At 37.7% G+C, this 24,442-nt stretch overlaps 1 protein-coding gene across 14 annotated transcripts in view; it reads right to left on the bottom strand.

The window, feature by feature from the left end:
- BMPR1B (bone morphogenetic protein receptor type 1B) overlaps positions 1–24,442 on the bottom strand; it is a 254,525-nt gene that overhangs the window by 192,052 nt on the left and 38,031 nt on the right. For 6 of the 14 annotated variants that reach the window (XM_048049465.2, XM_048049457.2, XM_066996386.1 and 3 more), the window contains exon 2: positions 11,962–12,032. The exons of the other annotated variants lie outside the window; for them this stretch is intronic. The gene's annotated coding sequence lies outside the window, so the exon portion shown is untranslated. The remainder of the gene's footprint in view (positions 1–11,961; positions 12,033–24,442) is intronic. 14 annotated transcript variants of the gene reach the window in all.

The raw sequence follows: 24,442 nt of genomic DNA, 5'->3' as shown, positions 1-24,442 counted from the left end.
GGGATGTGAAAGCGCTGTTTTATCTCTAGGGCAAATAAAACAGACTGGCATTTCACCAGAGCTTTCCACTTCCCACATCTCACGTCGAAGGGATCACTTACTAAAATCTGCTTAGGCTTTTCTCTGTTCACTGTACCCTGGACTGTAATGTGATTATACATGGAAGAAATGTGTGTACATATGCACGTGATTGAAACACGACAATTATTTTCTCCTCTCAATTTTCCTCTTTCTCCCCAAATTACTAATTCCAACATATTTCTCAGGTGATCACCTTTTTTCTTAGAGCTGAACTGTTTTAATCATTCTGCATTCCACTTCAACAAACTTCACCAATCCCACTTCTACTATAAGCAGCCCACAAACTTACTGAAATTTGAAAACACTAATATTAAAATATGAAATGAAAGCAAAGAGAAAACTTTTAACCCTTTGTTAATTGCATTTCCTAATGTGCAATATTACTGCATCAACATCTGTTTTGAGGACGCAATTCCACAAACATGTACTTCATTAAGTCCAGTACTCCCTGTCCAATTATACACTAAGACATTTGTCTTTCACTGTGCTCAGCTACAAGTTCCAGAGTCTGAGTTGCATTATACCATGACACCAATTATATTAATAAATATATAAAATAAATATATAAAATATATATAAAAATAACAGATCATGCCACAGAATGCTGATAAATTCCCATTTAAATACAGTGTCATTTTAGCTTATACTGTAACTTCTGTCTATGAGAAATGATTAAATCACAAATAGACATGACAAGTAAGAGGACAAGTTTGGTGTTGTAGGAGAGGTTGTGAGAAGGGAGAAAAGAAAACTGCCCGTCATTAAGAAGTGAGCATAACAATCCTTCCTGCAACAAGAGGAAAATATTCAAAACTGTACTCCGACAACTACTAGCTGTCAGATAAGTCTGATTTACTTCAATACTGTTCAAATATTTAATATTTATCAAATTAATATTTAGTCTGTAATAATAATAATCATAAGCTGTGGTTCACTGAAATGCTAATTGCAGTTTCCTGTTGCCCAGTACCCTACAATGGTAGGGAAGCCTCATAATACAGGAAAGCAGAACTGGTGCAAAGTCATTCGGATGCTACAAACACATTTTAAAAATTTTGAAAAAGTAATTTTATCTTGGTAGAGTTTATGCCAGATCAGGTATCATCCTTCTTCCTGCAGCTGGTACAAGGCTGCTATAAATACCTCATTGTGTGATCTGGAAAAGCCGACAAAAATGTGAATCAATTCTTATATCTGCCCTGGTTCAAATTCATGTTGCTTGTGGCCATGTGGCTGGGCACAGATGTATTGACAAATACTGATGACATAGACTAAGTGTACAGATGCTGCTCAACTCTTTTTACCACCAAATGTTCAGTTACCAATACCTGGGATCAACACAATCAATTCCATGTGTGAAAGTGGGATTTTCAGCTATAATATTCACAGAATGGTTAAGGTTGCCCTCTGGTCCAAACCCCCTGCTTAAGTAGAGCCACCCAGAGCAGGCTGCCCAGGACCACATCCAGGAGGCTTTTTAAGACCTCCAAGGAGGGAGACACCAAAAGCTCTTGGGGCAACCCTTGCCAGTGCTCCGTCACCCGCACGGCACAGAAGTACTGCCTGGTGTTCAGGGGGAGGTTCTTGTGTTCCAGTTTTCAAGACGGAGCCAGGCTCTTTTCAGTCCTGGATAATAATAACTGAAAATTTAAAAACATTTTGACATTACACGATTAACATCTTTTGGCTAGCGTTAAAGTCTTTGAGCCAATGGGAAATTTCCAATTGACTTCAGTGGTGTGTGGATTGGGCTTTTAACCTCCTACCTGTAGCTCATTCAGCTCCAGCTTAGACTTGACAAAATCCTGCCAACTTCACTGTGTCACTTCATAATAAACCGTGCTTTAACTGAAGCTAACTGAAAGCTGGAGCTTTTGATGAGTGTTTGCAATTACAATTTCATTTCCCTTCGTCCACTGCACACACAAGTGCCGTAAATCTCTATCATTTTAAATAAGGATTTCAAGGGTAATTTTGGCAGCCAAATAGGAGCATGCATCATGTTTGAAGTACTGTATAATCCTTTTCTCTCCCTCTCTCTTTTTTCTTTTTTTCTTTTTTTTTTTTTAAATCTGTTGGTCACAAATCTCAAAGCCTCGAACAAGCTCAATGCTCACCTATCTCAGATGACATTTTAATTGTAGCTTTTAACTGCACATAGACTATAGACTAATGGAAGAAAATTGAATAGGAAGTTCTTTGAGTATACATTCAGATGGTGTCTTTACTGAGAATTACCTTTGCACTACTGAACTTTATACGAATGTGACATCTACAAATATGGTTAAATGCAACTGGAAGAAAAACCTTTAAAAATAAACTTAATGGATTTCAGAGTTTTTTGAAAATTTATTTGCAGCTTTATAAGCGTTTAAAATCCACATATAATTTCATAATTCATAGCAGTATGGAAACAGCTTCCTAGGTCTCTGTTTCTGCCACCTCCAATTGCCTAATGTTTTTTTTATTTTGTCCTAAGATCCAGAGAGTGCATTTTTTTGTGTATCTTTTTATTATCAGAGCTAGAAATTGTCATAGAAATGGCTGGTGGTTTGATTTTTTTCCTCTCCTTTCAGCCATCAACAAATTTATTCTCTGACAGCCAACGTTATGACCCTCATAAAAGATGTTCTCTAGGTGGTCTTTATACACAAAGTCTTACTGACAGTATTTACATTTGTGAAAACATTTTAAAAGCACCAAACGATGGTCATGCAAAAAGGGAACCAGAATTCCCACACTTAGCAGCTGTATGAAACTAAAAGGAAGTGAGAAATGGCCCTGAGGCTCTCTCCGCATGGTATCATGTTTGTTAAGGTCCTTCCTTCTTTTCCTTTGTAGCAGTAGCATTTAGTGTAATTCTTCATATGCCTATGAACACTAGAAATACACGCTGAATAACTGTATCCATAGGCTTTGTTTGTTTGCTGCTGTTTTAAAAATGTAAGGCTTTGTTTTGAGATTTGCATCACTGCTGCTGCCTTGAGACTACAAGCAGTTTCTTTCACCATTGACAAAACAGATGACACTCTGTTGTTGTGCCCTTGCAATAATCATCATATTAAAATTTTTATTGCAAATGATGACATTTATAATAAACATAAGTGGCTAAATGCAGCCAAAAAACCATTCAAGTCAAAAAAGTAGGAATTACTTGTTAAGGAAGGCAGATATAATAAGGGCTATAAAGACTATACGGAACATTAATTCCCATTTATCAAAGTCAATATTCAAAAAATGTAAGCTCAACACCTAAACACAAAAACTCCTAGGCAGCTTAGAGGCATAAAAAAATGAAATCCAAATAAAATAGGAAGGCACACTCTGCAGGTAACATACAGAACATTACATGCATAAATATTTTAGCATTAAAATTACAGAAAGCATGTACAAATACTTGGATAACTATTTAAAGCAAAATACCAATTTGAAGATGAAGGCAATTGAGGATTTTGATGTCCAGTTATCAATAACATTCTTTTTCAGAGAAAAGTGGTGAAACTGCATTTACTTTCTAAAACTTCACTGAAACTACACCTCATACATCTTGTTGCAAAGGCTGAAAGGCAGACCTTTAGGAACTGAAACTGCAACGTTATGCTCATAGCATGTAACCATCTAAACTAACAGAAAAATAACACAATAAAGGAGAATTCCAGCAATGGTGCTCACCCACCCACTGCCATCAGAGGGTGTCTTTCTGCTGACCTTGGTGAGGATGTGGCACGTGTAAGCCCCTGCTGCAGGCAGTTCTCAAACTTAAGAGGCAAACTCGAAACCTGCACTCCACAATTTAAAACACACATTTGCTGATGGGAAATGTAAATACGAAGGCATACCTATTAGAGCAGAGAACAGTAAGAGCGATGACTCGTACTTCTGTCTAAAGACTAAGGTTTGGAATCACATTTTAGACTATGCTGGAAACTCGACTGCCAGTATTAAAATGTGAATGTTGTAGATCAGTACAAAATAACTCCATGCAGAAGCCTGACTTGAATACTTAAAATAATTTCTCTTCTTAACCCACTACATTATTCCCATTGGGGAAATATTTCTTCACTCAATAAGAAAGTTAAAAATCAAAAATCAAAAAGTTAAAATTTTTCACTGAAGCTATAAATCCGGTATTTTACTTATTTATTTATTTTTACCAAAAAAAAAAAAAAAGTGATGATAATGTTAAGAAAGTTATCTAGAACTCAGTGAAAAAATCTAACTGCATTTTACAATAGTCTACAAAGCCTAAAAATACTGTAAGTCAGTGTGAGTTCTCCAGACTGAAAGACTAGAATATAAATGTGAACTTAAGAAACTCATTCATTCCCAAAAGATTCGTGATCACTTTATACCAGAAATTAAGGAAATTGCCATAAGGTCTGGTATCTTAAAAAAAGCACACACAGCACTTAATACAGTTTGGGTTTTTGTTTGTTTTTGCTTTGTAATTTAAGTTACCTTGGCTTCCCAACTATAATATCCTGTTTTGAGCAGGAATTGAAATTTTAAAAGTTCATATGCAGTTATAGTCCTAAATCCCACTACCTCTATTGAAAAATTAGTGTTTAATTCTACAAGACCTTTTGAAAAACATCTAGAAATAAAGATTTAAGTATTTACACCAGATGCATTAGATTTCAAATATGGCTGAATAACTTATTCCAGAATTGTACAAAGTAAGGCACTTGAATCTAAAACATGATGCACTGCCTGATGAAGGATTAGTTATTTGATCCTAAAAAAATCAACCCAGGGAATGCAAAAAGTCTGGTTGTTTCCTAGCTGTACTTAAACATCTCACAAAGCATTTAGGAAAGGTTTTGTATCTGCACTACAGAAATTAGCTGCAAGCTAGAGAATAACCACACCAAAATCAGCTTTTTCCTCCCCAAAGTTGATACTTGTCTCAAAACCAGGAAACAGAGTAATACAAAAAGATGAACACAGATTTATTTAACAAGTACCTTAAAGAATTGAAGCAGGCTGAAGTTCACCATTCAGGACTCATTACAGCCAAACACTCATACTATTTGTTTAATTTTTGCTAGTTAAAGAAGTAAATACTAATTAGCCAATAAAAGCTTACTGTTCTCCGCCAATGCTTTTGGGATATGTTTGCTATCTGTAAGTTGTATTGATATTGCTAGTACTATTTTAAAAAGGCAACACCATATTATACCTTGTATAAGAAACACCCAAGGGCTGCAGGGCATTGTCATTGTCAAATATTTGTTTCCTCTCAAGCCATGCCAAAATACCTGTCAAAGAACTGGTGTGAGTCACCAAACGTGTGAATCTGGTCATTAAAAACAAACTTTCTGTATAATTTCTAAACATCTTTACAGATTTACATACAGGCTAATATTACGAACTTCATTTTGACTTATTTGTACATGGTGCCCTTTCTGCATTCTGACAGCAGTCACTTGCTCAAGCCATTGAAACTGGAGAGAAAAAGGGAAAAAAAAATGTTCAAGTGGTATTCCTGTCCCTTCAGAACAAGCAATCCATCAGCATTAAAACAAGAAATCCCTTTCTCAGGAGCAGTCTATCCTCCAGCAGCATCTTAATCAAATATGATTTTGTTCTGAATTCCTTAAGTCTGAACAACTGAGTTTTGTTTTTTGTTTTTGTTTTTTTTTCTTCTGGAAATTAAGCTATATTAATGACTAATACCACCACCAAAACAACCCCTTCAGCCCCCGGTTCCTTAGTCTCTCTTAAGGACAGTCAGAAAGCCACAAAAGACAGACAGAGCACTCCATGGCTTTTAAACAAATACTACCACATTTTAAACACGTGCATGTTTGCAAAAGCTCTAAGCCTCTATTGCTCAAACCACTTGTGGTTTCTCAGTACTTCTTTTTTGAATGATTGTGTCTTTATAAAATAAACATGTTTGAGACTAAATTACTTGTGTGTCTGTTGGGAATAATTATAAAATTAGCTTGTTCTAATTTACACTTGTGGGTTTTAAAAACATACCATAGCAAGTCTCCTGGTGAAACCAAAGTCTGACATGTCAAACATGGTTTAGATCATGTACGTGGACTTTGATTTTCTCAGTGTAGTCTGATCTCTACAGAAGGCTTAATCCTTTTTTTTATTATTTTTTTTTTTGGGGGGGGGGGGCATAATTCAGCAAATAAGTATTCCCATTTGTTGGTCTCTACAGACACTTGTGTTCATTCAACGTGCCAATAGGTTGTGCAATACATTATGCAAATAATAGAACTGCAGACATACAGCAGTGATTATCAACATGTGGTATCTTCAAGCTGAGTTTCAATAGCTGACAGTATGCTGCTCAGCCATAACACATCAGAATTTTGGCTGCTGAATACCTCAGTGTGCCAAACACACGATGGAAGGATGTGCTACAGTTCCAAATACATTCCCTAACAATGTATTTGAAGACTAGCTAGCACTACTCAGGACAGCAACATGTGATTTATTTTTAACTGTGTCCTTCAGTCCCACTGATTTCAATGATCTAAGCTACATTTTCCAGGAAGAGAAATCAGCACATTATCACAATGCTTCTACTGTACTATCTTGGCACAGGACGTTAAATTTTTGTGCATTAGGTAGTTGTTGCTAGAGATAATTTCCAGGGAACTGTGGTGATCAGCTTATTTCCAAATGCTTTTTGCTATTCTAGTAGACAACAGCAGTTGACACGGTCAGTATTTTAATACTGATATTCCAGGATTCAGCTAAAACAGGCTTAGTCAACAATAATCAGGTTAGACAGATCAAAGTCTTACTGAGCTTCCTCCTCTTTTGCCTTCATCTTGCCACTCATCACCTTTTCAGCAATGTACTTGCAACTGCATGGACCCACATGACATGCATCCGTAATGAAAAGTGCTCGTTGTTCCAAAGGACATCACAGGCTTGTTTCCATTCCCAGTGGCAAGAACAACTTGTCAGGCCTCCTACAGTTTGCCTTTTTTATCCAAGGCCAGGAAGACAAACCATACTTTCTGTACCAAGATAAGGTGGTTTTAGATCCTGTGTTTACATCCTGCTTTTGATCCCTCAAGGTTGCAAAGGTTAAGTTATCCTGCCCTTGCCACCACAATTTTTTTTTTTTAACCTTATTTCCAAATTTATCTTCTCATGAAATACCTGAACAAGCTTTTTGTTTTAGATCACATGGAAGCTAATGCTTTGGACAGCAACTTTTCCATGTATAGTGTGGGTTCCCTGCAATATACCTCCAGAGACTCTCATTCCCAACCTGCCCCAAGCTTTAGTTCTTCCAGGTCTAGTAATAAGTTCTACCAACAACCCCCTCCATCTTCCTCTTTCCTTCCGTTGCTTAAAAAACAAAAAAAAAAACCAAAAAAAAAAAAAACATCCTGAGTCCCACATTCTCCTGGAGTTAGGGTGGTCCTTCCCAAACCCTGCACCTCACCTGTCAGTGGTGAATACCACCCTGTCACCTACAAGCTTCTTTCTTGCACTCCCTTCACTGACTCCTGTCCCGCCCCCCTTCCTCACTAGCTCAAATTAAACATTCCTCTCTTCATACAAGAGAAGAGGATGAGAGAAAGTTTGTGCATGGGTAAGAAGGGAAAACTCCAGATTCAAGTCTTCCCAGGGCATCTCCTGCCCTCCAGGGTACCTCCTGCACCTACCATTTTAAAATGTCTGTACTAGTCGTTGTTATGTACACACATACATACACACATACCAAGGTATGTGTGTATATATGCACATAGAGGTGGACACATGTAGATATTCATATATATATGCACACACATATAGACATAGGCACACACATGTATATGTAGTAGAACATGAACACACACCCTTGCATTTAAATGACTGTGCAGAGTACAAAGCACCCCAGCCTTTACTGGCACTTTTTACCTCCTTCATAGCGTATTTTTTCCAGTGCATTCTTGGGACTTAATTCATTCTCTAGCTCAATATAAAAGACAACAGAAAACATGGTATTTGACAGTCTGAACTACACATGGCGTACTTCACCAGCACAATTTTTCAAGTGCACTTGAGTTTACCTTGTGGGTATTATAGAGAATAAGTAACCTGTTCCACTCCATTCATTAATCTGCACTCCTTCCCCATCCTCTTCTCCTGTGCTAATTGACTTTCAGACACAAAAGAATCAGCTACAATGTGAGAAAGGTGTATTTTAACCAAATATATTCCTCAGCACATATTTTATATTATTCACATTTCCAAGCTGAAAGTGGCTTAGCAGTGAACTACTTACGATATGGAACAGGAAAGTAACAGGGTGTTCTCTTGCATAATTTTCCACACAAATCAGCCTTGCTCCATTGATATTTGCCCTACGTTACAACATGCAGCTAAGTCATACATTAATAAACTGAAAGTTATGAGAACAGCTACTGAAGTATGGTCCCTAGCCACAGGATGCTGCATGCTTCACCAATTCAGCAACTCCACTGCCATCTATATACAGTACTAGAAACAGAAATGGCACTTCTTACGTTTCAGTTCACCTTAAATGGAAGAGTTGCTGTAAATCTTTCGAACAGCAGGTACTGTCCATTTCAGAGGTCTGGCTTTATATTTTGATAGTTAGATTACAATCAATAAATGGAAAAATCCAAAATAAACAAGTCAAGAAAATGTCTAACTTCCTGGAAAGTCAGGCTCCCCCAGTAAAACAAACATTTGAGCAGTGTCAAAGATCTGTTCATGTTTAAGGAAAACAACCACCCTATTTTCCTTGCTTCATTTGTGACATAATGCTTATTCCTGCATTTTGTTTCCAAAAACATCACAAAGAAGGTCAAGCTCCTTTGAGGCAAATATTATTATTGGGGATAGCCTTTGCTTTCTGACACAGTCCCATTCAGTGGGAAGAATAAGCAGAACAAGCATGTGCTCTGCTGTAAAACAGACCAGTCTGAAGATTGTTGCTGCCCCAAGGAGTTCTTGATTTCAGAAGGGGGTCAGGGAAGAAAGAATTAAAACACACATGGAAGGATTGCCGGGTTTGGACTTAAAATATGTTACAATGGAAAAAAACACTGTCATATGTTGGGGTAGGGAAAGACAGAAGATGAAGGGACCCAAGATACCGTGCCAGTCTATGACATTGATGTGGACTACTCACAGAAGAAAGCACAATCTCATTTGCAGCCTGCTTACATCTCCAGTTTTCAAAGCACGTGTCCTGTACTCATACAAATGAGAGTTAAAAACTTTCAGTGTATAATGTAGAAGTATATAATGCTGAAAATAAAGCTAAATTAAGACAACACTTAAGGGCAGTCTTTTTGTAGCAGACTAGGATGGAAGGTAGGGGACAGTTAATGTATTTTTCTTCATGAAGCCTGCAGCCATTGTGTGAGTATTTATCCTGACAGAGTAGTTACAGTGTGGGGAAGTGAGAGAGCTCAAACTACAATGTGCTTTTTTTTTTTTTTTTTTTTTCCCCAGCGACAGCATTAAGTGATTCTACCCTGCATAGCTTAAGTTCCTCCCACAGCTCTACACAACCACTGATTCATCACAGACAGGAACCAAATCTGTCACTGATTACATTTGGGAATTTCTGTCATTAAGTATAATTTTTAAGCCCTACTGTGTACTGATAAACTCCGAGCATGAACTCCCAGCTCCTCCACTCCCACGGAGTAACCAAGCCCAAGCAAAGTGCTGCTGATCTCTTGCACAGGCTGCTCTGTGTACCCACTGGGAACCACGCATCGCAAAGACTTTAGACATACTTAATTTTTCCAAACAGAGAAAGAAGTGCAGTGAGTTGGATCTTGCCTATTACATATATCACTGGGCAATGTTTAATGGATGCTCAAGAAGCATGGAGTAATCTCTGAGGAGGAATAACTTTGGTTCAGTGCTCAAAAACTGCAAGAGCATGCTGTTTCACTACAGGTTTGGGCTTTACACAGCAAAAGCCTTACAATGAAAAGAAAGGTACTTGACTAACAAATGAACACGTTAGATAAAGTACCACTAAATATTTAAAGGTATCGATTTAAATGAGTTCTCCAGTGTGGGGAGGAAGAAAAAAAAGCAGACTCAATTACATCCTAACCCAGTAAATCCTCATTTCCTTCAACATGGCTTTGCCAGAATGAGATTAAGCTCAGGGCATATTAATTTATCTGTAAATTATTATTAATACATTTTCATGTATGTTAGCATGGCAATTTTTCCCCCTGCATCTTTAGCGATCTAACACTGGAACAGATTCCTTTACTGAGAGCCCATGAGTCCTCCCAACAGATGTACCATTTCAACAGGAGTATTTCTCTCTCCTTTCATGATTGATTCAGAATTCACCCAACAGCAATTTAGCCTTTGAGATTATACACGCTGAGTAAACAAAAAGACGAGACAAAATGTGAGCATTCAAAATGAGGGGCAACAGCTTCACAAGCTGCAAGGGACTAGAAGGACACTTGCACCAAGGTACATTAGGAGGATTTTACTGAACTTAAGGGATTTTTTTTTTTAATTTTATTTTTTTGCATTTAGGACGGAATAAGTGATCAAAGCTAAAGCCCAGGCTCAGAAGCTAGTCAAAGAACTCGAAAGAACATTTTTATGCCAACAATAAATTCATTGTATATTTTGCTAAGCCAGAAGCCAACGCAACTCTTAATGTCTACCCACCTATATGACCTTAAGGGTACAAATATGATTACAGCTCTCTTATACCCTGAAGTTGCAGGCTATAGTACAGTAAGCATCTGTAAACTGATAGAACTGCATTCATACATAGTGACATGATTATGCTGCTTTACTGCTAAAAATGGTATAACACTCTCTTAAGAGTATCTCCAAATTTAAAGCTACATAGGCACAAAACCAAAAGTCTGACCTCATCAAAACGCATTACTGCTTGCAATTAGAGTTTGCAGCCTCTGTCAGATAAAAAATGGTACACGAATAGACATTGTATCAGACTTGTTCAACCTACCCACATCGCACTGCATGAAGGACACACAGATGGCTGATCTGCCGCACATATGGTCATTGTTAAACCAAACCAAACCAAGTCTTTGCAGTTGTCACAATGAAACCTACCTACAGATACTTTCAAAATTTGCCAAAAGGAGATAAGGAAAGCCAATAGTTTCATGCTAATTTCAAAATTTGCAGTTAAGAAGTCAATACTAATTTTCACACTACACTTTCAAATATTTTACAGGTTTTAATTTAACTCACATTCTGTATGTAAATAGTTATAACAAGTCAGACATTTTAGCACAACAGGAAGCAAGGGCCATTGGGGAAAACATCTCAGAGAAGACTTTCAGATTTGTATCCCCTTCTGTCTCCTATTTATGGTAAGTAGAAGTGGGATAGGCATTTGCTGCTTACTTTTGAAGGCATATTTCAATTAAAATAGGTCTTAAGATCCTTAGCAAATCATGTGCTCTCATGTGCAATCAAAGCTCTGTGCTCTCATACAGCAATACAGAGCCGTAAATACAGCACCAGGCAAGTCTGTACATTTTTCTGAAGTAACAGCATGGGCAGAACTTTTTTTTTTTTTTTTTTGAAAAAAGACCTCTTACTGAATGTGTAAGTATGATGGAGAGCACTTGGGCAGGCCATTTCAATGGCATATGGAAAATGTCACAAGTTCCAACAGTAGAACAAATTGCTGTCCACTTTGTCATGTTGATCTACATGTACTTGCTTATCTTCAGAGCTTTTACTGATACCTGTGCTAGAATTACACATTCCATTCCCAATACAGGTTATGTTATCACATACTGAACTTACTACAAAGCTCAGAACTTGAAAAAAAAACACAGAATAAACAAACCCTCCATTGACAAACTTTCTATGAGCTCATAATAATGAACAGTGTCTTATCTTTATCAACAGATGCTGTCTTACCCTTATCAAGAAAAGCTGAAATGTCCCTTTCTCCTATTCAGTTTCCAAGAACAAAAGAAATCAACTCCACCCTGTGGGCAAAGAACATTTTTTAAATGATTAGCAATATTCTGAAAGAAAGTTTAATTCATTACAAAACAATATAGACCTTCCAATTCTGTCATGAAATTCAGGTAAAAATATTGTACCTGGAAAAAAGACCAATGACGGCATATAATTTTGTATTTACTACACGATTTCAACAAGTTACATGGTAAATGCTCCTATGAACAGCAGTGCACTGGTAATGAAATATTCAGCAACACTATTTCATGAGGAAAACTATACTTTTATGAATTATATCAGCTTCCAAAATAAACTGGCACCACTGCAACCCCCATGCAATCTTTGACCACACAGGTTTCCATCGCATCTTAACAGAGGCCATGGAAGAAGGAAATGTGATACACATTATTAAAAATACTAGATGCCCTAATAATTCACATCCTTGATACACTAAGGACCATCCCTCCTGTCTGTTGTAATACATATACAAACCCAAACACTTCAATGGGAGTAGGCTAGAACATGGATGTCAACAGATGTTACATAATTTAATGTGAGCTTAACAGTGAAAACTATTTTGTTAGAAGCAAAAGAAAATAAAGAAATGGAGCAGCAGCTACAAAAGGATGCTGAAGGTGGTAAGTATACACCTCATTCTTGTACTGTAAGGGAAAACAATTTCACGGACTGAACAAAGGCACAAGAGCACAGAGGCGAGGAGAAACAGGAGGACAAGAGCTTTTGCTTCTTCTACAAACCTCTTTAATTAACCACTCCATTATCACACTAGAATGCAAAGCAGAAATTATTCATTTAGACAGCTTCTATAAAACCTTTACAATGTCACTGCTTATCTTATCTAAAGTAGTTTTACACATATCAGCACCAATTCAAGAGTTGCAGAATGGCTCAATTTCATTCCTATCCCGAACAGTGGCCAAATATTTATCATTTCCTTCACAATACTGGAATAGCTAGAAATTTTGCAAGGCCATAAACAGAACTGATTTGTTGATAATGGTCTGATTCAAGTAGCAGTCCTTGTTCCTATAGCAGATTTGTTATCCTCCAGTTGTTATAAACCGATGTTTGAGAGGAAAAATGAATGTTGTTCGTTATTAAGGAAAATACCTAAGTAGCATTTTCTCAGTGTTTTGCCACCAATCTTTTTTTTTTTTTTTTTTTTTTTAAATCTGCAACTAACTTATAATGATGTTGTTAATTCACAGTGTATGTTACTTTTCTCCTTTTTCTGGAATAACTTAAAAGAAAAGCACCACAACTTTTGTTCATGGTAGTTCTATGAGCATTCATATATACAAAATAAACTGCTTCAATATGTTGTGATACTTTGTTTTCTCTTCCAATTGACACAGACCACCTGCTAATGGTTAGTAAGTCTTCCCCCAAATACTTGTAACCTTGGCATTTTATGAGTCCTCGTGCATCTGTAACCATAGAACTGTTTGGGTTGGAAGGGACCTTAAAGACCATGCAGTTCCAACCCCCCCCCCCGCCATGGGCAGGGACACCTCCCACCAGACCACGTTGCCCAAAGCCCCGTCCAGCCTGGCCTTGAACACCTCCAGGGATGGGGCAGCCACAGCTTCTATGGGCAGCCTGTGCCAGTGCCTCAGCACCCTCTGAGTGAAGAACTTCCTTCCCAATCTATATCGTCCCTCTTCTAGTTTAAAAACATTTCCCCTTGTCTTATCACTATGTGTCCATGTAAAAAGTCATTCTCCATCTTTTCTATATGTCCTCTTTTAAATACTGGAAGGCCACAATGAGATCTCCCCAGAGCCTTCTCTTTTTCAGGCTGAACATCCCCAGCTCTTCCTTTCTTCACAGGAGAGGTGCTCCAGCCCTCTGATCATCTTTGTGCCCCTCCTCTGGACCCACTCTAACAGGTCCACATCTAATATATTTCAATAATATATATAATAAATAGTAATATATAATTCAACTTATAATCTAAATCGAAAGATTTAGTGACTTCTTTCCCTAGAATCATTAGGAATTCTGAAAACTTCCTTTTTCAATGCTAAACAACTTCAAAAGTGCCAGGATACTGGAGATCCTACCCTTTTACTTATATCAAGTTGTGTACTTAAGGTCATACCCTTTCCAAAACATTAAGTTCAGTGTCTGAACACTTTGTCTGGTGTTTATACAAAGCTACAGCTCAAAAAGGTGTGCTTTTCTCTTAAACTGCAAGCACAGAAACTTAAACTTAGTATTGGGCCTTATACAGTCATGGATTTCATGAATCTGCTGATACTATGGAAGCAAAAAGCTGGGAAACACTACAGTAATCATAAAAGTGTCCTGTTTCATAAGACAAGGAAGCTTTTTGCCACAATTAATATTTTTTTCACCTTTTAAATGTAAGTGAAAAACATTTTCATAGGTCTCTCGTGTTCATTCAGGGAAGCTGCCCTTTTCCCTCTCGTGCCATTTATCAGACTCACAAGCAAAAGCTGAGAAAGGCACAGATTGGAATAATTACACAGATAGTTTGGGCCTAATTAAACAAATTACTCAAAATCAGTAGTATTTAAAATCTATTGAGAAAATGAATAGATGCCATCAAAAAGTTTCTAAAGGAGACAGATTACAGAAAAGTGCTACAACATGAGGAGTTACAGGATTTCACTTGATGCATCCTCTGTGATGCAAAAAGACTGATCTCAATGAAAAACCCAGTGAGAAATTCGTTTATATACAGTGTTTACCTATGCTACAACTGCGCAATTTGACTGCAGAAGCCTAGATCATTCTACTGGACATTGGGTTTCATTGGTGGGTTTACTTTCTAATTTACACAGAACTGTGATGGAATAAAATCAATCTAATGTATTTCCAATCATCTGTACCTGCAAATTTTATTAGGGAAGAAAAGTAATTGCAATATAGACACGAAGCTGAGTGTGCACATCATGCTAATTACAAAGACAAAAGGATCTCATCTGAAACAGTTTCAACCCCCTCCCCTCCCATGAGACTCACGTGAAGAACTAAATGGTCTGAAAATAAGGCAGAATCGCAACAAAATAGCAGTTCTGCTAAGAGATGTGACATTTTAAGTTTACAATTTTAAAGTGGCATATCAGTGAAAAAAGGAGAATGCTCTAAAAAGAGGGGAAAAAGAAAAAAAGCAAAAAAAAAACCCAGAAGATTCAGCAAAACAGGTGAACCTTCAGCTGAAGAGAAACTAAGCAAAAAGAAAGAAGTGATTTCACCAAGAGAATGGCCATCACTGATAAACCATGAACTCTTCTATCCCACACACAATCAAACACAAGTGGAAACTACAGCACACGGGCTGTAGGATGACGACAATTCACCAACCTACACAATTCACATATACACCTAAAGTTTTCCGCATAAGTTTCCTAGGTTCCCTAAGGCTCACAGTGTTTGTTATCAGCAAAACACAAGTCTCTGTCTTACAGCATTCTTATATTGTTACAGAAATAAAACCACTGCTGCTCTGCCATACGCTGAAGGCTCATCTATTTCAATCCATTTCAGTAACTCAGCCTTATTCAGTTTTTCTGCTTATTCGGTTATAGTGCAGCAAATTAGTGCTGTCTGAGTGACTCAGACAGCAAGCACTAAAAATCACAAGTGAACTCCAACGCAACAAAGTCCTCATCTGCTTCAGTTTGTCCCTCCACACTTACTTGTGCTTTCCCACACCCACAGATATGCTTTTCATGCACAAGCTCCATGCCACTCAGGCATTCACACACTGAGCCATCTCCACTCACTATTAGAAGGAAAAGTACTTATCTAAACAGTCAGTGTGAAACCTGAGCCATCTGTTTCCAACTGAAGTCCAAAAATATATATATATATATATATTCAGACTGTCTTTTGGACTAATATTCAAATATTTTATTGGTATAAGAAGACTAAACGCTGCCCTTCCAGTCTCAAAAGTCTCTCCAAAGGAAAAAAAAAAAAAAAAAAAGAAAAGCAGGATTACATTCCCAGCATTACAGACAACATGGGGAATTAGGTTTCAGAATTTGCTGCAACTGTCCCCATAGCATGCAGAAGTACTGCAAACCGCAGGAAGACTTCCTGTACTTCCCCTGCAGCCTGTAGATTCACTCCAGCAAACAAATGCAGCTGACGAACAGCAGGACTGAAGTGCCAAACCTTTGCAGCCCAGCTGTCACTCATCCTGGAGCTACCCTCCTACACTGCACACCATGCCTGGGGACACCTCTCTACCAGGAAAGGTCCCAACATTGGAGCTACCACTGTTCCACTTGTTTGCACAGACAGCTTGAGAATCCAATACTCAACCAGCGTAAGAACAGGAAAGGCTCTTGATCAGTGGCTTTCACTTATCCATCATCTCCCACAGGCTTTCAGTCAAGTCTGTAAAGCAAAGAAGCTCAAGGAGTAAAGTTTACTTCATCATGCAAGCAAATAGGTCAGATTTATCCCGGGATTAACAGGATACAACACAGCTGTAAACCAATGAAAAGACAAAGGCTGCCGTTGCTTGGCACCGTAATTATTTTATTAATTTATTTTTCTTAGATTTTAGGGAGTATTTTTGCTTTGCCTTAAAAGCAAATTATAAATTCTATAAATTCTCAATTGCCTAAGTCTTTGATTTCTGAAAGACTGATAAACAGCTTCAATACATACTTAATAATCCACTCCACTTGAAAGGATTTCAATGCCTATCAGCCAAAATGCAGTAACACTGTACTTGTTCCCACTTATTTCACAGAAAAGAAACCAAGAAACTAAACAAATGTTACTGCTTAAAAGAGAGTCAACTTAGAAAATATTTTCTATCAAGTTCAAGGACAAACAAAATGAGACAGTACAAACAGCCCCCAAGTTTATATGGCTCTATTGACTAATCAGCGTTGTCAATATTGGAATACTATATTACAGCCAGTCGTGAAATTAATACTTGAGACATTCTAGTGTTGTTTTTTGCTCAGAAGTAGAGGAGAAAAGGTACTACAAAAATCATGTGCGTTGACATTATGAGTCATCTGTTTATACTTCTTAAAGCAACTACCAAGGTATGTTTGAGGCAGGTATGTTTAAGGGAAGAGTGAGAAAATACATTTCAGAGGAGTAAGGTTAAGAATTTAACTGTGGCATCCAAGTACACTTAACAACTGGAAATTCATTTCCAGGCTCAGGCACAAGCTGAGTCCAAAAGACCTATTTTGTTCTCTACACAAAGACTGGCTGGCACTATTACTAGAAATGCTGAGCCGGTGTAACTACATTTTCCACATGAAATTTACACAAACTTTTATTACAGAAATTGGAAGGAGCACTAGGTATGGACTGGAAAGGAGAGTACTGTGTGCTCCATGAAAATGACTTCAATACCAACACCGAGGCACATTACAGAAGACAGAACATGAAACCACATGACTAAAGCACGTATGTGTATTTGAAGCACAAAAGGGCATTCGATATATTTGCAGTCAACTGAAAAACATCCCAAGAGTGAACTAACAAAGGTGAAGTTGCACGGAAGTATACGAGATCAGATGTGATGAAGGACTTTCCAAGTAGAGCACATAACCAGCAGCCAGCTTCACTTTTCTGCAGCGGTACTCATGTGAGGCCTAAAAGCCACTGCAATCTCTCAAGCCACACACCTGGCTCCACCAGATACCCAGGGCCACGTGGTTCCCCATCTCCCACAGATTAGGAACAGGACCCCCACGAACACCAATTCAAGAAGGAACCATAAGCCTTCTCTTTCCAACACATGCTCTACGTTGTAACTTGACATCATCCTGAAAGGCATAGAGGCTCTCCTGGAAGGCCTACCTTCCCAGCTGAATCTGTAACATCTTGTTGACACAGTAGGCCACAACCATAGAATGCCCACTAACATAATATTTATCCAATAAAGCATCTAAAATCATTTCTGGGTGTGCTTCTGTAAATTCCAAACCTTTTCCTTTGAAATAACAGGATTATGTCAATAGTGAAATATGTTAATATATCTACCCATGCCTATGATAGGTCAAGCACGAAAGATAGCTATAATGACAAAAGCTAACAAAAATGTTACAAGAATTCAAATTTTGTTCTAGTTTGGTTTTGTGTAGATTTTTGTTTGGTTGTTGTTTTAATAAATGCTAAAAATTAAAGTAGATAGAGAGAAAAACCCACAGAAGATGGAATTACAAGTCCTTTCAGGCTGATGTAGTGAAAAGCAAGGAAGTTAAGGCATTCATTATAAAAATCAGTAATTTTTAAAACCTCCCTTGTTGTAAAATACTATTACCATTTTTAAAAAGGGACAAGATTTTTTTTTTCTCCTGTTTACAGGCTCCATACAGGAAAGCGTTCTGCACTTTGTATTAAAAAACAAAACCAAATTCACCACATAGTGTAAATAAAGAGGGCTGAACCAGGGGGGGAAGCAGGGGACACAGAACTTCTCTCTTAAGTGACATTACCAAGTTGCCAAATTAAGCTACAAGAAAAATGACTGACATCTCCATCATATATGAGTAGGCTTCATTACTTCAAAAGAAGAGGAGAAAAAGGATAACTTTCCATCATGCATAGTGCTTGCTCCAAGAAATCAGACTATAACAAGGGAAAGATAAAAAACATTTGAGTACCGAGCAATTTGTCAATCAAATGGAAAAATACACCTTACCACAGCAGAAAAATAGTTACTAATTCACTGCAGTAGAAAGTAATTTGTGAATTGACTCTCAGGACATTTTCTTTCACCTGTGTTTACATCAGAGTCAGATGTTTTTGAACTATATTGGTTGCATACTAAGTATGGTTTTGCCTGTCACACACAAAATATATAGTGTGAATAAACTGCATAAAGATTGGGAATGATTAGAAGCATTATACCATGGAAATACTACATAGGCACGAAGAGCGCATAACATTACCCTTGAATAATTAAGGGTCAATAGGTCAGTACTCACACGTAGACCTTTCCTCAAAGCAAGGTTACCAAAGTGACCTACCCCAAACCTCCTGCCTCCTGATGTATTTTTTGCCCATCTCTGGTCCAGGTTTTCCGCGTAGTTGGAATTCCACAGATGGTCCCCATCGCCCCCAAAGAAACGTTCTTTCCAGATGAATTCCCCAGAACAGGGCTTTATTTCTTAGAAAGCAGAGGGATATTTTCCAGAAATTCATGATTCCCAGTAGTGCAACAACTTGCTAATACTTAGTCATTCTGTAATCTTAAAAAATCTGGTAGAAGTTTAAACACATTTTCAAAGGGCACTGATGTTCCCATAAATACTGGAAGCTCTCTGCCCAGCATCTGACAACTGTATGTTACAGGATTTGGCCATTCCCTCTCATCATTTCAATTCAAATAGCATATTTTAATAAAGCCTATGCTAATACAACACTTTTGAAGTTTTAGTCAACTATTTTAAACAAGGTATTCTAATGCCTTTTAACACACAAAACATTCAATATCCCAGCACTACAGTCTCTCCTTTTTCTTAGCATTTTATTACTTTTGTTGATGTTAATGATTTGCTAAGCTTATTTCCCTTCAACTAGTCTCTGTGATTCTCAGAGTTCTTTCAAAATTGCTTAAGTAACAAAAGACATTACAACACAAAGATAAAAGGAAAGATAGCTTAGTATATGATTTTCCCAGCTGAACTGTCACGCCTCAGCACACACAGCTGTGCCCATCAACTCTCTTCATGCCATCGCAGTACTGGAATGATACATGCACACCCCCTTTGGCAAAATACTGCTCATTTATCACAGACCCTTTTCATTCATATTCCATGTTCAGTAATCCTTTTCCCGGATTTCTACTTAGATCTCTGGAGGATGTACATATGTAAATGACACAGTATTGTCATTCCTGCATTGTATCTGCATTCTACACAAAGGCCAAAAGGCAGACCTCTATCTTGAAATAAATTTAGCATAATTAATAACAGTTTAATAAGTTGTATCCTCTCTGTACACAGACATATCTCTTCCAAATGGTAAGTGGACATTAATTGAGCATGTTTATCAGGAAAAAGATGAGAACGCCTGTAACTCAGATGATACAGAAATGTATACAAGGAAAATCTTTAATTTCCTATATTAATATAGTACTTTAAGGGGAAGTCAAAGAGAGGTAAACATGAATTAAATGAGAATAAAGGAAATCTTGATTTAATAATTGATTTTTAATCTCTTTTGCATTTATACTTCATTGACCTTAAAAAAAATCTCATTTTCACCGGCCTGCTGTAACCACTGAAACAAACATTAACTCTAAACCAAATTAAAACAGGATCTTAAAGTACTGAAAGAGTTCACTAAAGGTACCTTACACAAGTGGCAAAGTAAGTTTACCTAAATTCTCTTTCATTTGAAACCAAGTTGCTGAATAAAGAAATTTCTACAAAAAGGGTTTATTATAATCCTTGATTGGATTTTTAAAGGTTTCTAAAACAAAGGTATGTGCATGGGAGCATTATTTTTTTTTAACGTGCCTGTGGGCATGTCTGTACATCCCCTGTGTCTTAAGAGACCCCTGCCTAGCAAAGAGCTGCAGAACGTGGCACTGCTCAGCTCCAGTACTGCTCACTCCAGCTCCTCCAGGATGCAGTCATCATATGCCCATGGTCCCATGGGACACATTCACCGGGCGCAGAGGCTCCCCAGGATAATCAGGTCCTTATCAAACCTAATTTTAAAAGGCAGCTCACTTGAATGCTTTGTTTAAAGATACAATTATTACCAAATCTTAGATCTTTAAATAAGGTTAAATACTCTACGTTGCTATACTGTTCCTCATACTTACAGGCTTTATTTTTAATTTTTCAATCAATTTTTGGCAACCCAGACAGACCAGTGATTTTGGTTAGTTTCCACCACCTCCACTGTAGCTGACTCAAGCTTGATTTCAAATGTCTGCAGAATATATTCGGTGTCTGAACTACTAATCCAGAGATGTATTTTTCAACTTGTTTCCTTAGAAGGTGATGGAATCAATTCTATTACTGTTATTTTCAGAAAAACTGAAGAAAGTTCAAAGCCCAGTGTTTTGTTTTAAATAGAGCCAGCCTTTGAAATTCAACTACCTGCCAGTCGTCTCTCTAAAATGCCTTTGTAAGCAGTTCACGTAACATAGCAAGTAATAAACATACGACAAAACTTCAGCAAGTATGAAAAGACAGGAAAAAAGCACATGCCATTTCTGTTTCTACCTACACATACAATATAAATTAAGCATAAGGTAACAGTAGCTTAACTAATTCTATTAATCTCTATGAATAAACATTTCATTTGGCCATTTTCACATCCTGTAATTATTCCAGAGGAAACACAGGTTAAAGGTTCAACTAGCACTTAAAATGTCTCCTAAACCATAATTATATCTACAAGACTTAGCCTGTGGGTAAAATTTGGAAACCTATGACACAAAGCATTTATTTTTCTCAAATACTCTGTGGAGTCCAATTATTCCAAAGATTTTTTTTTTTTTTATTTTTTTTTACTATTCATACTTAGTTGTATGCAAAGCATGCCTAAAACTGAAAAGGTATCTGAAACCTCCACAATTTGGGCCATGAAGCATTATTATTGAGCTATAATAAATGATTAAAACAGAATCATGAGCTCCTTCCTCATGTTCATTCAAAGAAAGCATCATAAAAGCAGAGTTACAGCTGTAGCTATTGCTCCATCATTTTCAAAGATGGAAGAAGAGCCCACAAAGTATAAATGTCATGATGTACCTGTTTAGACAAGTTATGCTATTAGGAAAAAAAATGCAAGTATAAAATGGAAATTACCTGACATACAATGGGAAGAGGCTGAGAAGTGAGCATTCAGGACAGGCCTGAATTCAAGTTAAGTAGATAATATTCTACAATGACAGTGTCTTGCAGTTCTTATCTATAGAGTACTCTATTCTCCTTCTTTCCATTAAATATGCACAAGTGACATATGCAGCATGCATTAAATAAAACACTAATTCCCCACCAACATTTTACAAGTCACCTAAATAAAAGGTTGTTTGTTTGCCATTACTAACAACGCACTGACTTTGTTTGACCATGGCCACTAGTTTTTTTTTGGTTTTTTTTTTTTTTTGATGTGAAAGCATCAATGGGAGTTTTTCATAGTGAAATTTGCAGGCATCAATTCAAAGTCTGGGTAGTGAAAAAACAACTGCTTCACTACTGATTGCAAATGGTGCAATTGATGGAGTCTGGCAAGCAAGTTCCTAGGTTTCGGTTAAAAAATACACAGTGTTAAAAACTCATGAAATGGATGTTAATGTTAATTCTATAATATATGTATGTATATATATATATATCTCAAACTCAAAATAGTACATACTAGAAATAAGACTCTTCTTGAAGCACAAATTCAGCCCTCCGATATGTATTCATTGTAATGGCTTTGCTCAATGTTACAGGGCAAGCCATCTATGCAGCCAAATTAAAAAGAAAAAACACACCAATCCTCCTGCGACCGGTTCAACATATTAACCTAAAAATGTTCTTTTTTAAACCTTTATTTTATGCACTACTTATCCTGTTTTTTAAAATATAAAAGTATAAGAAATCACTGTACCGCATGTGGAAAGGGCAGTTTCATAACAAAGAACTTAATGCTGAGCCACTACAGAGCCAAGCTTAAGCTTAAATCCAAACCAAAATGACTATATAGGTATTGACTAAGAATTTTGGTTTACAAAAAGTTTTCCTTATTTATTTTTTGAAACATTCCAGTTTCACTAAAAATGCCCCCAAACCACCCTAACTGCGTTCAACATATTTTTAGACTCCTCCCGATGTTTTCCTTTCCTTGGCAATTTTTCTTCAGAGTTACATTAACGTCTCACTCACCAACACAGACGGCTAATGGATCTCAATAGGTATCTGCCAAAGGCAGCAAGCACTAAATATACAGAATAGCACAAGGCTCAAGATGTTTTATGTTTCAGACACTATGCGTAACCATTTTGATCTTTCCACACCCAGAGCTACAATCAGATCAGAGAGGATCTTAAAAGGATTCCCTAAGTATCTTCTACAAGATAAAACATAAAACTGTATCTATTCAGGAAGATGCCTCTTTGCTGCTCAAAATAGTTTCCCCATTATTTCTCACTTAGTTCAGTTTATATTGATGACATCTAGGGGATGGAGAGGGAATGAAAACAGCAAATTGTTCTCTCCAATTCCAGTGTGAAGAAATGTTCATCAGTTTATAAAGCAGCAGAGAAGTTCAAGGTCTCTCTGACCTTTCAGTAGTATGGGACAATCTTTACACAAGGACTAACTGTTCTCACACGGTTCCTCCACTGCACAAGGTACTAATCTTTTTGTTAACACTTGGCATTCAGGTTGTCTTTTTTTACTACTGTTTTTGTGTTTTTGTTTTGTTTTGCTCCTGATGAAACTATTCACCACTTACATCCCAGCACAGTGATACAATGTATGATCCTGTCCCAGACATAGGTCCATCTTTTCAGTTCCTTCCTCCTCCCTCTTCAGTATGTTAGTGTCCCACAGACTAGAGATGGGCTTCAACTTTCTGCACCAGTAATTCTTTTGTTTTGATGGTGAAACTGGTCATTTTATAAGTGATGTGAAAGGGCTATGCTTGAACAAGCTGACAAGTCTTGCTGATAAGTCAAGCTCTGTTTTACAGCAGGAATGCCAGAAGCAGCCTAGCTTTAAACACCAGGTTCACCTACAGTGGGCTCGAGATTTCCTTCAACAGGAAGCAGAAGAAACACCCCATAGTGCAGATGGAAACAGTTAGAGACCTGCTGCTCTACCTGGACTGTCACAAGTCCATGGGGCCAGATGGGATCCACCTGAGGGTGCTGGCAGATGCGATTTCCATCATCTATCAGAGGTCATGGTCACCCAGAGAGGTCCCGGATGACTGGAGACTTGCTAATGTTACGCCCATCTATAAGAAGGGTCATAAGGAGGACCCAAGAACTACAGGCCTGTCAGCCTGACCTCAGTGCCAGGAAGGGTTATGGAACAGGTCATCTTGAGTGCAGTCACACAGCATATGTGGGACAACCTGGGTATCAGGCCCAGTCAGCCTGGCAAATCCTGCCTGACCAGTGTCATCTCTATGACGGGGTGACCCGCCTGGTTGATGAGGGAAAGCTTGTTAAGGTAGTCTACCTAGACTTCAGCAAGGCCTTTGACATGGTTTCCCACAGTACTCTCTTGGAGAAGCTGACAGCCCATGGCTTGGAGACGTACACTCTTTGCTGGGTTAAAAACTGGCTGGCTTGCCAGGCCCAGAGAGTGGTGGTGAATGGAGAGAAATCCAGCTGGCAACTGGTGACCACTGGTGTTCCCAAGGGGTCTGTGCTGGGGCCCATCCACTCTAATATCTTTATTCATGATTTGGATGAGGGAATTGAGTGTACCCTCAGTAAGTTTGTAGACAACAC

This window comes from Anser cygnoides, chromosome 4 (genome assembly GCF_040182565.1).
Source record: "Anser cygnoides isolate HZ-2024a breed goose chromosome 4, Taihu_goose_T2T_genome, whole genome shotgun sequence".
Classification (NCBI taxonomy): domain Eukaryota; kingdom Metazoa; phylum Chordata; class Aves; order Anseriformes; family Anatidae; genus Anser; species Anser cygnoides.
Note: the sequence above shows the minus strand (reverse complement) of the source record. Positions and strands in the feature narration are given on the sequence as shown.